Below are 13,954 nucleotides of genomic sequence, written 5' to 3' on the forward strand. Positions count from 1 at the left end.
CTCCAATAATCCAAGCTTATCATTTAAGGAATTGATGTCTTTCTTAACATCAGCCATATGCTTTGATGAATACATTGTAGTTAATAGTTTTGTCATATTTGATGACAGTTAAGACATTTTATTCAACAATTTATTAATTGGCTGATCAGTGGATGCACCGAGAATCAATTCTTTGTTTGAAGTTTATTTTTGACGATGGAAGGATTGTGAAGGAAACAGGATTTTTCCGGACATTTGCTATTGTTCAGTGAAACAAGGTCATAGGTGGTAGATCGAATGCAGATGTATTGTGACCTGTATTCTGTAGTTCAGTTTTAATAATTAGTGTTATGTTTAGTGTTTTATTAAGGGCATGTTTTAGAGTTAGTGGAGTTGACACACAACATGGTGGTTATAATTCCTGACTTAGGCGTGTCACAACGCTCTGGTATGATTTGTTTATTTTAGCCTAGTTTGTAATTATATGTTTGGTTAGTTATTTACCTGAAGAAGAGATCAGATTGCAGATCTCGAAACGTAGTGTTACTGATTTTTTGTTTCACTGAACAATGGCAAATGTCCGGAAAAATCCTGTTTCCTTCACAGTGGATGCAGCCAAGATAATCTGTATGATTGCAGTTAAATTTCTTCCTTTTGCCATTCACATACTTGCTATATTCAGGTTTATTCAAATGGGCACAATCCATGTGAAACCATCACATGATCACAACATATACCATTGTTAGATTCTACCTCTCTAACCTTGTACACAGGACAATCTGTATCCATATTTCATAAAACTACAGTAAGCAAGAACGTCAGTCAGCAACCTATCCTTATAGAGGAAAACTCACAGTGCCATTATCAACAATCTCTGCGGACGGAATATAATGCCCGATCGAAATCTAATGGCTGTTGTTAAGCTATTCTTTATTCTAACAGCATATGCTAATTCAATACAACAATAATATAATGTGAAATAATTTACAAAAAATGAACAAAATTTATTAAACAATAATAACAATACTCATGCAATACACAATGACATTATAAAATACAAGGCAATAATATGCAACATTATTAAAACAATAACAATTGATAAATTAACCACGAATCACAAAAAATGCATAGTTTTCCAATAACTAAGAAAACAATAACAAGGATAACAACAAATGAAGATTGTCTAAAACAACTACCTTAACAATTAATGCTGGATAATGATTATCAGAACATGCAGTGTATATATTATGTGGATGTGCGTGTGTGATAGTATTTAATGAATAAGGTTCTGCAGACTGAAGGAGCCACTTTTCACAAGGAAGAGGTCCAAGTCCTCGGAGATGGAGTTCGCTCATTCCTGTATCCTTGCAGAGAACTGTTCCTGGCGTAGACGACTGGTTTTACAGACATGACATCATCTTGTTCTCGCAGGTACTCTGAATGTGATTCTCTGGAGAAAGTCGGGGCAGACCTCCTCGGAGCTGACCAAGAGGTGTAAGAACATGATGTCCTGAACAGTGCGGCTTTTCTCGATATGGCAGATTGAGAAGACTGGCAGTATCAAGCAAGGGTTTGTCCGCATATCTGAACCCAACATAGGTACCCGCCACCAGGCAAGGGAAACGATTTTGAACCTTTTCGAAATCAGATTTTAGGTAGGTCTGATAAGGAGCCAGGTGACACTACAATACTCCAGATGAGGTCTGACGAATGAACAGTAAAGCAGGTTAAGAGAGCGGATGCTTTTGAATGTTCTATGGAGGCAATGTATGAGACCAAGCGTGCGTAGTCTGATGTATAAATCATGAACTTGATGTTTCCAGTTAAGAGATTTAACAAAAGTTATATCTAGGTCCCTGACTTCTGATGTAGGCTTAAGGATAATATCACCTATGGTATATTTACAATGATAAAGTCTAATATTGCAGTGGAAGATAAAGCATAGGCATTTGTCTGTGTTTAGGAACATCGCGTTAACACCACATCATTCCACAATCAACCCAGTCCAGCTTCTTACAACACAGCTGGTTTGTGACATCATTAATAAAGATGTTGAAAAGGTGAGGACCTAATATGGATCCTTGTGGAACCCAGATGTGGCTTTTAATGACTGAGAGAGAGCTTCATCAAAAGGAATTTGTAGCGTTGTTCCATGCAAGTAACTTGAGATCCAGTTGAGCAGTTTGCCAGCAAATCCAAATGTTTCTAGCTTTCTTAATAACAGCGTATGACTGACACAATCGAAGAACTTATGAAAATAATCATCGACATGGGAACGCTCAACGAAGGCATGAAATCAGATTGGAAGGGCAACAAGTTTGTGGCTGAAGAGCATCCTTGCATAAATCCATGTTGACGAAAAGTAATGTGTTGGGAAAAAGGAGAAATGGCCTGTTAAATAGGTAACCTAAAAAGTTTAAAATGTTTCCATGACCTTATTGCCCTACATAATTAATAACTATTCAGATCAGCAGCCCCAGTGTTTTATCATCTAACAAAGGATATTATGTCGACTTGGTATCACTTTTGTGTAAAATACTTTACAAATACAACGAACAAACAATAAATAAGTTTGCGTTTTTGAGGTACGAACTTATTTTTTAGCGACTCAAATACTACCATTTGTTGTTTTCTGAAGTAGTACCAAATAAATTCAAGAGATCGCGTGCGCTGTTCGAAACCTGAAACTGAAATAATTTTATCGTTTTGTTGGGTTGGTAAGAAACTCGTTCCGCCATTGTGGTTGTGGTCTTGTCTGCTTTGCTGCTGTAACTGTAAAATCGAATCTCAAACAAGTTTAGTGTCTAGTGTCACCGTGTTGTCTTTTGGAGTCTCGTCTTTAAAATGGAACATAAGGGTTTAATAACATTTAGTTTATACCAGTTAAGTGCAGTGATGTGATTCTAATGACTGAAATGGATAGATGGTTAGTTTCATAGACGAAATCTATAGGTAAGAAGGAAACACATTGTCTTTTAGGCTACTTTAGTGACACTTGTTTGACACAGATTTTTTTAATTTTAAGTACAAATTTCAGACAATACTTGTGATTTATTGTAATTTGTATTAAGCTTTCAAACATGTAATTTAATAGTTTTTAGTAAAAAGAAAACAAAATGAGAAAACCGTTAAAAATCTTTTCTAGGTCACAGCTTTGAAGACGGACACAAATTTAACTATTTATTTTCTCCATTACTAACTTATGATATTTAAACATTTATTGTCCTATTATCAGTTAATTTATATTCATTATTATTTGTAATATAATGTGGATTGGAAGTTCATTCAAGGCAATAATGAGACATGTAACATAATAATATGTAGGTTAACCTCTTTCTGTCACAGAAATTGATTTTGTTAACCTCATCAACCAACGTGAGTTAGACCTAGTATCACAACTATGTTTTCAATTCACAATTAGATTATATATAACAAACATCACAGCTGATGATAAATACCTAATGTGTATGACTTTACTCTGTGAAGATAAATAAAATAACAATAGTAAACTTGTTTTTTTTACATGTTTAAAATGCAACACAAATTAGTTATTTAGGAACTAACTATGGGTAGGGTATGATAAGCGGACCCGGTTTTTTATATCAAAATTAGCAAACGATATTACTTAATCACAACCATCGATACTGATTAATTATTTTGAACAATTAACTTAAAAAATCTATATCAACAGCTGTAAACACTTTCAAATAATACACGTACGGTAATTTCAATTTAACATAAGTAACATTTATTATTAAAAATGGGAGTCAATTTTAGAAAACTACACGACATTGCTTTGAAAGATGATAAGACATGTTTTTAGTGGCTTCAACATGTTGGACTCGTACCGAATAATCAACCCATTATGTGAAATTTGTGGGGAAGAAACATCTGTAACTGTGAGAGGAGCAAATATGGTCATCTTTAGTTTTCATAATTTTGATTATAATAAATTTTTTTAATCACTGTAAATATTAAATTTAAAACTTATGATTGTTATTGAGGACTATAGATACTTTTATATCGATTGATAGTCTAGAGGATGTGAGATGCGAATATTAGGTATCGATGATTACATTCTTCGATATAAAAAACCGGGTCTGCTTATCGTACCCTACCCCTAACTATTAACAATTCAGTCCTTTTTTCCTTCTAGCCTTTTTGTTCCTCCTATCCTTCCTTGTAACGTAGCATTAATCCTCTTCAGTATCTCTTGATTAAATCGACAATCTTACTTTTCCACATTTCCTAATCCACACTCCATGATTCGAAATGTTGTTTTTGCCCAAATGAAACTACTAAATATTTTTTTATCTCAGCTTTATATTATCAGATCATCCAAAGTGATGTGACATTGGGAAAGTTGGGCGATCTGTGACATAATCTGAGGTCGGAATAGTACTGATTGGAAATGTCCCTGGCCTTCAGCATAGGGTTCAGTGGCGCCTGGCACCACTCCGGATTTCTGACAAAAAAAGAAAAACATCCCTTGAGATAGCACCAAAATTCAAGATCAGATCAGAGTGCTTGTAAATGTTATCTTTAACATTGATATTACTAAGTTAGTAACGATGATATGATAACCTAATCTAAATAATCTACTTCAATACCACATAATAACAAGTAGTAGATAGGGACAGAGTGGCCTCCTTCTCCTGTCATAATATTAGGGTAAGTTCACCTAAACTATGATTTGTGATTCCTTAAAATATACAGATGAAAATTATATATGCTATAACACATTTCTTTTAACAACATTTTTGGCTGTTTAAAAATGTTTTTGACATCTCAAAATGCGCACATTTAATCAAAATAGGCCCATCATCACGGGTAAAAACATACCATCTGAAGGTTAAATTTAATGTACTTTAATTTTAATAATAATACAATACTAATTTATATATGAGTGTATATCCTTTAAAATAATTTAGATGAATTGTATATTAAACACGGACTATAATGGAAGTCCCATTATTTGAATAGTTGTACTATTTAACATTATATAACCCTTTACATAAAATTAATAGGCTAATAACCAGTTGAAATGCTGGAAACTAGTGAAAGTCAGTTTATTTCAACGATTTTATGTTCTATTAACCAGAAACAGAAAACTTACTTAAATAAATAATATTAAAACATAGTAACAAGTTTCTTTTTAAAGGCGTTGAATAACAATTATCACTTTAAAATATACCTTCGTAATATCCATAATTAAGAAATGCACTTAAATGTTACCATTTTTAAGTATTTTACTCATGTTTTCTTCTAAAGTCTTGTATATTTTATTTCCAGAGGACATTATTCAAAAAAATTATTTTCGTACTGAGGGCCCAAAAACAACTACACTGGTAGAAAGAACAGACTATTTGAATTATTGTGAAAATGACATGTCATTATGACAATCGGTTCTTGTTCTGCTTCCCAAAAAAAGCGATGTTGGTGAGAAGGAGTCCACTCTGTCCCCATCTACTATTTGTTATTTGATTATATAAGAAGTTTAGATTAGGTTATCATAAATATGTTGCTAGTAGTACTAAAGTTAAAGATAATATTTACAAGCACTCATGTGATCTGCGCTTGAATTTGGGTACGATCTCGAAGGATGTTTTTCTTTTTTCTCCAGAAGCGCAATACCAAAACCCGCCCTGATGGCTAAGGACATTTCCGATCAGTATTTTCCCGACCTAAAATCACTTCCCAGACCGTCCAACTTTTCCAACATTGGATGATCTGGCGCATGATCTGAGGTTGGGAAAGTACCGATGGAAAATGCCCTTGGCCATCAGTGTGGACTTCTTTGGCATTTTGCTGAAAATATGACATATGCTTAAAGTGTTGTACCCAGGGATGTGTCAAGGAATTTTAAGCATCGGTCTGGATATTTCAGACAGTCATCGCTTATACTTATTCGATTAAATAATTTCTTTTTTACTTGTTCTGAAAAGAAGCTGAGGAACCTCCTCATTGCGTTTACTTCTAAATAGAAACTTTTCACTTGCTTCCAGAAAGACAGGATATTCAGAATGAGGTAAGTATGTGGGGTAAGGGCTGACTCCTGTTGTGTTTCCATGAGAAGGGATAATGGGATAACGGCATGAACTCAGTCATGCCGTGTCACCTTAAAAGAAGGGGAGGCATCTCTGTTCCAGCCTCTTCCAATCTAAGTAGGTAGGGGATAATACTCCCTCATGTTAAGCCTTTACAAAAAAACCTATTTTTACATTTATTTATTTATTATTATTTATTTATTTATTTCAACGGGAGAAACCCAATACATCAAAAAATATACAATGAAAAATTTACAAGTGGTGGCTAACATGCATAAACTAATGAATGACTAGGAGCTACGTATTACTTACAAACAAGCACATAATTAATTGATATCAAAACAAACATCCGTAAGTTACCAGTCAACAACAAATGAAAAATAAAATATTTAGAAAAAAAAGATAACAGAATTAATATCTATGAAAGGATAACAATTTATATAAAAATCTGAAGGTATAGAAAACGAATAATAAATACATTTCCAAAGAATCAAAGCAGCGCATCTACATATACACACACACACACACACACACACAACACACACACACACACACTCACACACACACACACACACACACACACATATTGATAATAAATAATAATAAAAATAATAATATCTATAACAAATGTCGCTAATAATATATAATTCAACAAAAATCAATTACCATAAATGACGCTTGCAATTTCTATAATACCAAGGCATTTACAGTTTTCTTCTTGACCACAGTGACACTATCAGCGAAGATGTCCACGTGAGGAGATACTATGTTTCCAAGACGTTGGATACGTATGAGGGTACTATTGGCTTCATAGTTCGAACCAACGTGACGTCTATTTAAACCCAGTGCTCGAGTATAAAATTATATTCTTGGATCTTATTTCTTGCTAATAAAATAAAAGAGAACTTCACTCGATTTTGAAAATAAAATACTTAAAAAAAAAATGAAACTAAAGTTTTAACATTACTGATTAAGAACGTTTAATGAATTAAATAAGTAGAAAATAAAAGTTATCTGTAATTGTTATTTCAAAGCCGATGCTTGTCCCACTTACAAAATTAAATTATTGTCTCTTTGAGATTTAAAGTTATCAGCCATCTTGTGGACAAATCACAAAATATACCAGAGTAGCCTGTTTATTTCTTTATTTCATTTCCAATGGTAAAAACACAATATACTATAATGGAAAAAGAACATCTATCAATATAAACATAATCACATTGTGTTAAATTAGAATAGTAAACAGGTAATCTATATTTACTACTTCAACAGTACAACAACAAAAATCTTAGCAAAAAAGTATTAATATAGTAATAAATGTATAAATAACAATGATAAATGTATGAAAATTAATAATAACAGTAATAAGCTATAATAATAAGTAAGTGATAACGTAAAATATAGGTATAAGGTGTGAAATTAAAATCTAATTCTTTATATAATAAATACTCTAAATGGATAACAGCAATAATAAAAAATACAAAAATATATGTATACAAATAAAATAGGTTAAAAAATAAAAACAGTGAGTAAAACTACAAGCCGAGATAACAGACAATAAAACAGGATTAAAAATATAACAAGATTGTTGACAGGCAAGAATTAATATTCTGTTTTGGGTATTTACTAGCATAGTATTGAATAAATGTACCTTTAAAGAAACAACTTTATTCAAAGTTTAAAATTAAGTATTTCTGAACAACCAATATTTGATCAAAAAAAGTTAGTACCTAAGTTTCAGATCATGCAGTTGCTTCCTGCCATCATAGTTTAGTGTGGAATTCGTTTGTACTTGAATGTAGATTGATTTTAAATTCTTTTCAAAGCGAAAAATCGTGATCTCTGCTAAAAAATTGTTGGAAATTTTTCCAACATTATTGTTGTTTTGTACGGACTACACTCTACTACATGTTTCTGGACAAAATAAACATATTATCTATAATTGACTTTCATTATTGTGTAGCCCAGGTTATATAGTATAGGTTATTTCTTCGCTTTCACAACAAAATTATTAAAAACAAATATTATATTTCTAAAATAATTTAAAAATAGAGGATCTCTACAAAATTTTAATTGAGTATGATGTCATCTTTTATGTTCCAAAGATTTTATGATACTTGAAGTAATCCATTGTTTACGTTTTTCTCTTGTGCTTTGATGAAATAATATTTACATCAGAATATTCATCAAGAGACAGCTTGAAAGTAGATAAGAAACTGTTATAGTTCTCATCGACAGACTTGTTAAGAACCAAATATTCTCAAAGTACTTCACTGTAGAGAGAGTATATCATTTACTAATATATTTATACTGAAATCTGCAGCAATGATGATATACTTTTTAAGTTTCCTTTTGAAAACAATTTGTGCTCTAAATTTACCTACAAATAATTTAGTAATGTCACTCCCTGTTATTCTATTTGAAGAAACTACCAGTAGATTAAGGCTTTCTCTTCTACAAAAGACCCTTTAAAACTTAGATCGTTATTAAAAATCTTTAAAATCATTCATGACTTTTATAATTAGAACTTGGGATTGATTCACGTATGAGAGTACTAGAACCACCCTTGACACATTTCTAAAGAAACCATCTGCCAACTAAAAGTTGGGTATTTTGTTTGGAATTCATTAATTTTTGTCGTCTCCATTATGCTTTATCAAGCAAATGATTTTAATTGCCCCTGTGTTTTTAATGACTATTTTCAAACTTGCTCGTAATACTTACAACGTTGTAATGCAGCAAATAACCGTCTTAGGATTCTTTTAGATATTTGTAAATATTTTGGTCTAAATTTAATTGTTTGTTGTGGAATCGATTTGAGGTTTTTCAGATATTAGTTTTGTAATTAGTATAAACAAGAGAAGAATATAATCAAGATCGCTATTACAACCAATGTATTATATTTGTAAATATTTTGGTCTGAGTTTAATAATTGTTTGTTGTGGAATCGATTCAGGTTTTTCAGATTAGTTTTGTAATTAGTATAAACAAGAGTAAAATATAATCAAGATCGCTATTACAACCAATGTATTATATTTGTAAATATTTTGGTCTAAGTTTAATTGTTGTGGAATCGATTCAGGTTTTTGAGATATTAGTTTTGTAATTAGTATAAACAAGAGTAGAATAATCAAGATCGCTATTACAACCAATGTATTATATTTGTAAATATTTTGGTCTAAGTTTAATTGTTTGTTGTGGAATCGATTCAGGTTTTTGAGATATTAGTTATGTAATTAGTATAAACAAGAGTAGAGTAATCAAGATCGCTATTACAACCAATGTATTGAGACGATCAGAATGTTTCAATCTTCATTATAACTGGTAAACTGACATGAGCTAATGAAAATTTCACTGCTTCAGCTGCTTCACTTCGACCATTGACCCCAACTCTCTCATGGGAACAGACTGACTTTTGACACTGACACCAGACATTTGAGGCAACTGCAGAGGTAAATCCTCTTGATAAGAGCTGTCGTCCGTTACTAACTCTGTGTTGCACCCTGCCATAGGTAGTGGTGGAAGGGCACTCATCAGACTAAGGTCTGGAAGAACAATTCCAGAACTGGGACAGGCAATGTCCTCTTGAAGCTTCTTGAGAAACTGTGAGTAGCCCAGACCGTATCATAGCATTCTTGAAGATCTCTCATTATGAGTAATAATGCTAACCAAAGCCCCAGTACTTTGTTGAAATCTTTTTTCAGCAAAGACTTCAGAGGAATCAAATCTCGGACAGATCTCATCTGTGAACATTTAAGCATTTTAAACTTCCTTGAAATCTTGTTTTGAAATCATCCGTTGTCTGTGTGAAAGCATCATTATAAGTAGTTTTTGTTGTCTTTCTGAAGTAATTAGGCTTAGTTACAAAACCATAAATAGCAGCTTTGTCTCCATAAGCCAAGTATGTCAAATTAAGACAGAAGATCTGTGACATAGGGTCTACCAAATTGCTCATGGAATGATGTAGCAATCCTGTCACTCATGTGTCTATCATTATTGAAGTTCCTGGATGTACAGTGAGAGAAAGCATAAAATTCACTATATTTTAATTTGTCAATAACATAATCCTCCTCAATAAAAAGATTGATACTATTTTTTGGAATGGCTGAAGTTTTTTTTTAAATTTGAGAGCTACTTTTTTTGCATTTTTGAGGATTAGAATTTGTAGTCATACTCCAGATATGTTAATGAGTTGTCACCAGGAAACAGCATTTAAAATTATATGAGCCAATTTTGGTTTACCATACTCTTATGTTTAAATATAGGCCGTATGTGGTATAGTGAAACCTTTAGAAACTATTTAAGGCAATCGTAAAGGCATTATCATGCCTGTTTGTTAACTCGGCAATGTAGTTATTGACAGGTCTTAAGTAAATATGTTCTACACTGTTCCAATCTTTGTCATATCTTAGTAAAATAGTGGTGATAAAAATAGGTCTAGTCTCACTGAGCAGTAGCAGTTAGCTCTCTAAGTCAGAAAGAATCTCCTGAAAACTTCCATTCAGACAATCATTACTCCCACCTAAGAGGATAACTGGGCTAGTATAATCGCTCATGAAAGTAGAGTCATGACTCTTGAGTTGGAGTGGTATTCATACCCACAGTAATTCACTCCACCTCCCACGCAGCTCAGCCAATTTTGATAGTAATCATCAGGGCAGTTTCCTCAAGTTTCAAGAAGTGTTCTCTTACGAAATTGAATATTTAAACTATCGAGAAACACGCTTTTGATGTATGACAATGTCTGTTCACATGTGGCAAAATATTCAAGATCCCATCACAACATTTTGCTAGGGACAATTTGATAATCCTCCAAACAACCCCAATTCTGCGCCCAGTGACTTTCTTCATCAGATGAAGCATCTTGAAGGTCAGAGCCACAGCAATGGCTATAACGTCAAAATGATTGCGTTGCAGTCGCTGTTAAATAAAGCAGCAATCTTTGATGACAACTGTATACCAAAGATTATTTTTAGATACGATAAGTGTCTAAATTATGATAAAATATGTTGAAAAATTGATAAAAGTGCGGGCTTTCATTTAACAATAAAATTGTTACAAATTTACTTGATTTTTTTATATATATAAAAAATGGTACTTATTTTAAAAAATCACACTTCGTATGTATATAAAATAATAATTCTAGATGACTAAAATCTCCATACAAAAATCAAGAAATTCTTTTAATAATATAGATAGTGCAAAAATGATAAAAATCAGTTTGCAGAGGATTTTTAAGTTTTAAACATTAGTAAACTTCTTTGTCTCATTCCTTTTTTTAATTACTCTATGTTGTGATTAGCTTATAGCATTTTAAAACGGATAGATACGTTTCTTCCAATGTACGTTTTGTGGAATTAATAGATCTTGTAATTCAGGTCAAAAATGAAAGAAAAAAGACCTGGTATCTAACTGTTATTTTAAACTACTAATTAGGGATCGAATAGAAAACAATAGTATTTCAAAAGAGTGAGGAATGTTAATGTTAATGTTTCCTCCACACAAATGTAAATATGGATAAGGCTACAAAAATCTAGGGTTTTTATAAGTTTGGTAAATATATGTTAGTAAGTAAGTGATAACGTTTTGATATTTCATTTTAAATTCTTTGGTTTTTTATCTAAATGTAGAACTGTTTAATGAAATATCTCTCATATTCATCAATTATGGTAACTATCTATATCAGAACTTTATACCAGTGGTGAACTTCTCCATCCAGCATTTATGGTAGCTTAATTTGTTATATTGAATACTGTAATGGAAAGGTCAATTGCCAATTAAAACTCATTAACCTTTTGGAGCACTGGGATCCAACATTATGAAAGTGTAAAGGCCGAATTGTCATTTCATGATTTATTTAGTAATAAAGAGTTAGTTCAAGGGTGTTGAGACATTAAACAAAAGTATTGTTTAGAAAACTGATGCTGGTATTAAATTTTTGTGATATTCTTTATTTATTGTGGTATCAGTTTGGATATATACACTTTCCTAAAATAAAACTCAGATACAACTCAGATTTGGGGGGGGGGGGGGGGGGGTTTGCTTTAATTTTGAATGGCTCTTCAAAACTCCATGAGTTTGCTTTTAAAAGTAGAACTTTGGAAGACTGTTTAGTGGACAGTTTTGAGGGTAGAATGATTGGTATGGAAAACCCATAAAACAAAGAGAGGTCAAAATATTGTTTAAATGTAAATTTTTGAAAATACCGGCCATGTATTACTGTTGCCTACTGATAAGCATTTATCCTGGGAACTGGTAATAGGAAACCTCTATACTGGTAAGGCAGTTTTGGAATTTTTCATAGATATATTTGAAAAATTCATAAAAAATTTAGTTATATCAGAATTATAATTTGTTGTAACTGTTTAAGCACACTTCTGGTGTGTTGAAAACACAGCTTTGTCGTTCAAAAATTTCAATTTTTGCTCTTTGAAAAAATAACTAAAAAATGTATGTAAATTTTATTCTTTTAAACAATAGCCAAAACACATATTTACAAGTTTTGTGTTAGTGACATTAAAAAAATTAGTAATAATTTATTAATTTACCAAAAAGTGTGCAAAATTCAAAACATTAATTATTATCATCATAACTGTTATTTATAAATTGCAATTGAAAGAAAATAAGTTGGTCTACAGAAATAATGATAGTTTTGCTGAATAAATTTGTATTTTTTTATTTATTTTCACTGCTGAATAAGAAATATAATTCTTTAAAATAAATTAAAACGTTTGTTTTACAGAAAACAAAACGACATAAAACTTCAGAAAAAAATAGTCAACTTCAATAATGATGGTTTAGGGTACTACATAAATTTTTTCACACATCACAAGTGCTGTCGTGACTATTGATTGTGGGAAGGTTGGAAAGTTCTTATACTATTCAAAGAAGGAGAAAAATGTAATTGTCAATTAAACTAAATATTGTTAGTGATAACAATAAATGATAAAAGTATATTTAACTGTAACTATTTCAATATTAGTTAAAGTTAAATATTGAGCACACAGATGTCTGCAACAAACTAATCCTCTGAAACAAGTGAGTGTGTTGCCACTTCTTTGTCACAGTGATTGGTCAGAGCTCCTTGGAAATGATACGCTTCATTGATTGACTCCACGGTCACTTTTTTGTAGTTTACGTAACATGCCAACCTGATTGATTGATCATTCGTTGGATACCACTTTTTTTTTAGAATGAGAAATGTTGTAAATACAGTAAAAAGGCTGTTCAACGTATTTAAAGTGTTTTAAATCTGTGAGTTACATAATATTAGGAAAAGATTATGTATTTATTTGCAAGGTTTAAATTCAAAATCGACTTTTGAATTAGATAATCGACAGGATTTATATTTAAAGATGGCCATGTAGTTAAATTCACCGTGCCCATCAGGTAATTATACACTTTCAAGTTACCTTATAATTGCTATTAAAAAATATTGAAAGTTTGTTTTTTGAAACTGCATCTATAAATTAACATAGCTCCTTATGAAATCTTACTTAACTAATCTGTTTGGGATAACCATTGTTTTGGTCTGGCGGGCAACTGGAAGTCTTTGTTCTAAAATTCAATGTGCTATTGCAAAGGAAAGCTAAATGTATTTTGCGCGTAGCAAACTTTCAAATTTTGCCGTAACATTTGTATCGCCAAAATAGAAAATCCTCGTCAGACGCAAAATTTATCAATGGAACACACTTGTTGTAAACAGGTACAGGTATCACATCTAACCAGTAATTTAAAACTTTGTTACCCTACATTGTCCGAAAGAACCTGAACATAAATAAATATTAGTAATTATTATTTTCAATTCTTTCTTATAGGAGAGTGTGATAACACAACAATTCTCATAGCTTTCTTCTCTTTTTTTGTTTCTTTATTTTCCAAATATCCTTCATCAACCCACTGTGTTCCTCCTCTCTTCTGTCCACTTT

At 31.8% G+C, this 13,954-nt stretch overlaps 1 protein-coding gene across 1 annotated transcript in view; it reads left to right on the forward strand.

The window, feature by feature from the left end:
* The first annotated feature begins 2,718 nt into the window (after nt 1–2,718).
* Nucleotides 2,719–13,954, forward strand: part of LOC124366876 (rho GTPase-activating protein 21-like) — a 271,854-nt gene continuing 260,618 nt past the window's right edge. Inside the window, exon 1 of the mRNA XM_046823476.1 lies at nt 2,719–2,931. The gene's annotated coding sequence lies outside the window, so the exon portion shown is untranslated. The remainder of the gene's footprint in view (nt 2,932–13,954) is intronic.

The sequence above is a fragment of the Homalodisca vitripennis genome, chromosome 7, assembly GCF_021130785.1.
Source record: "Homalodisca vitripennis isolate AUS2020 chromosome 7, UT_GWSS_2.1, whole genome shotgun sequence".
Lineage (NCBI taxonomy): Eukaryota > Metazoa > Arthropoda > Insecta > Hemiptera > Cicadellidae > Homalodisca > Homalodisca vitripennis.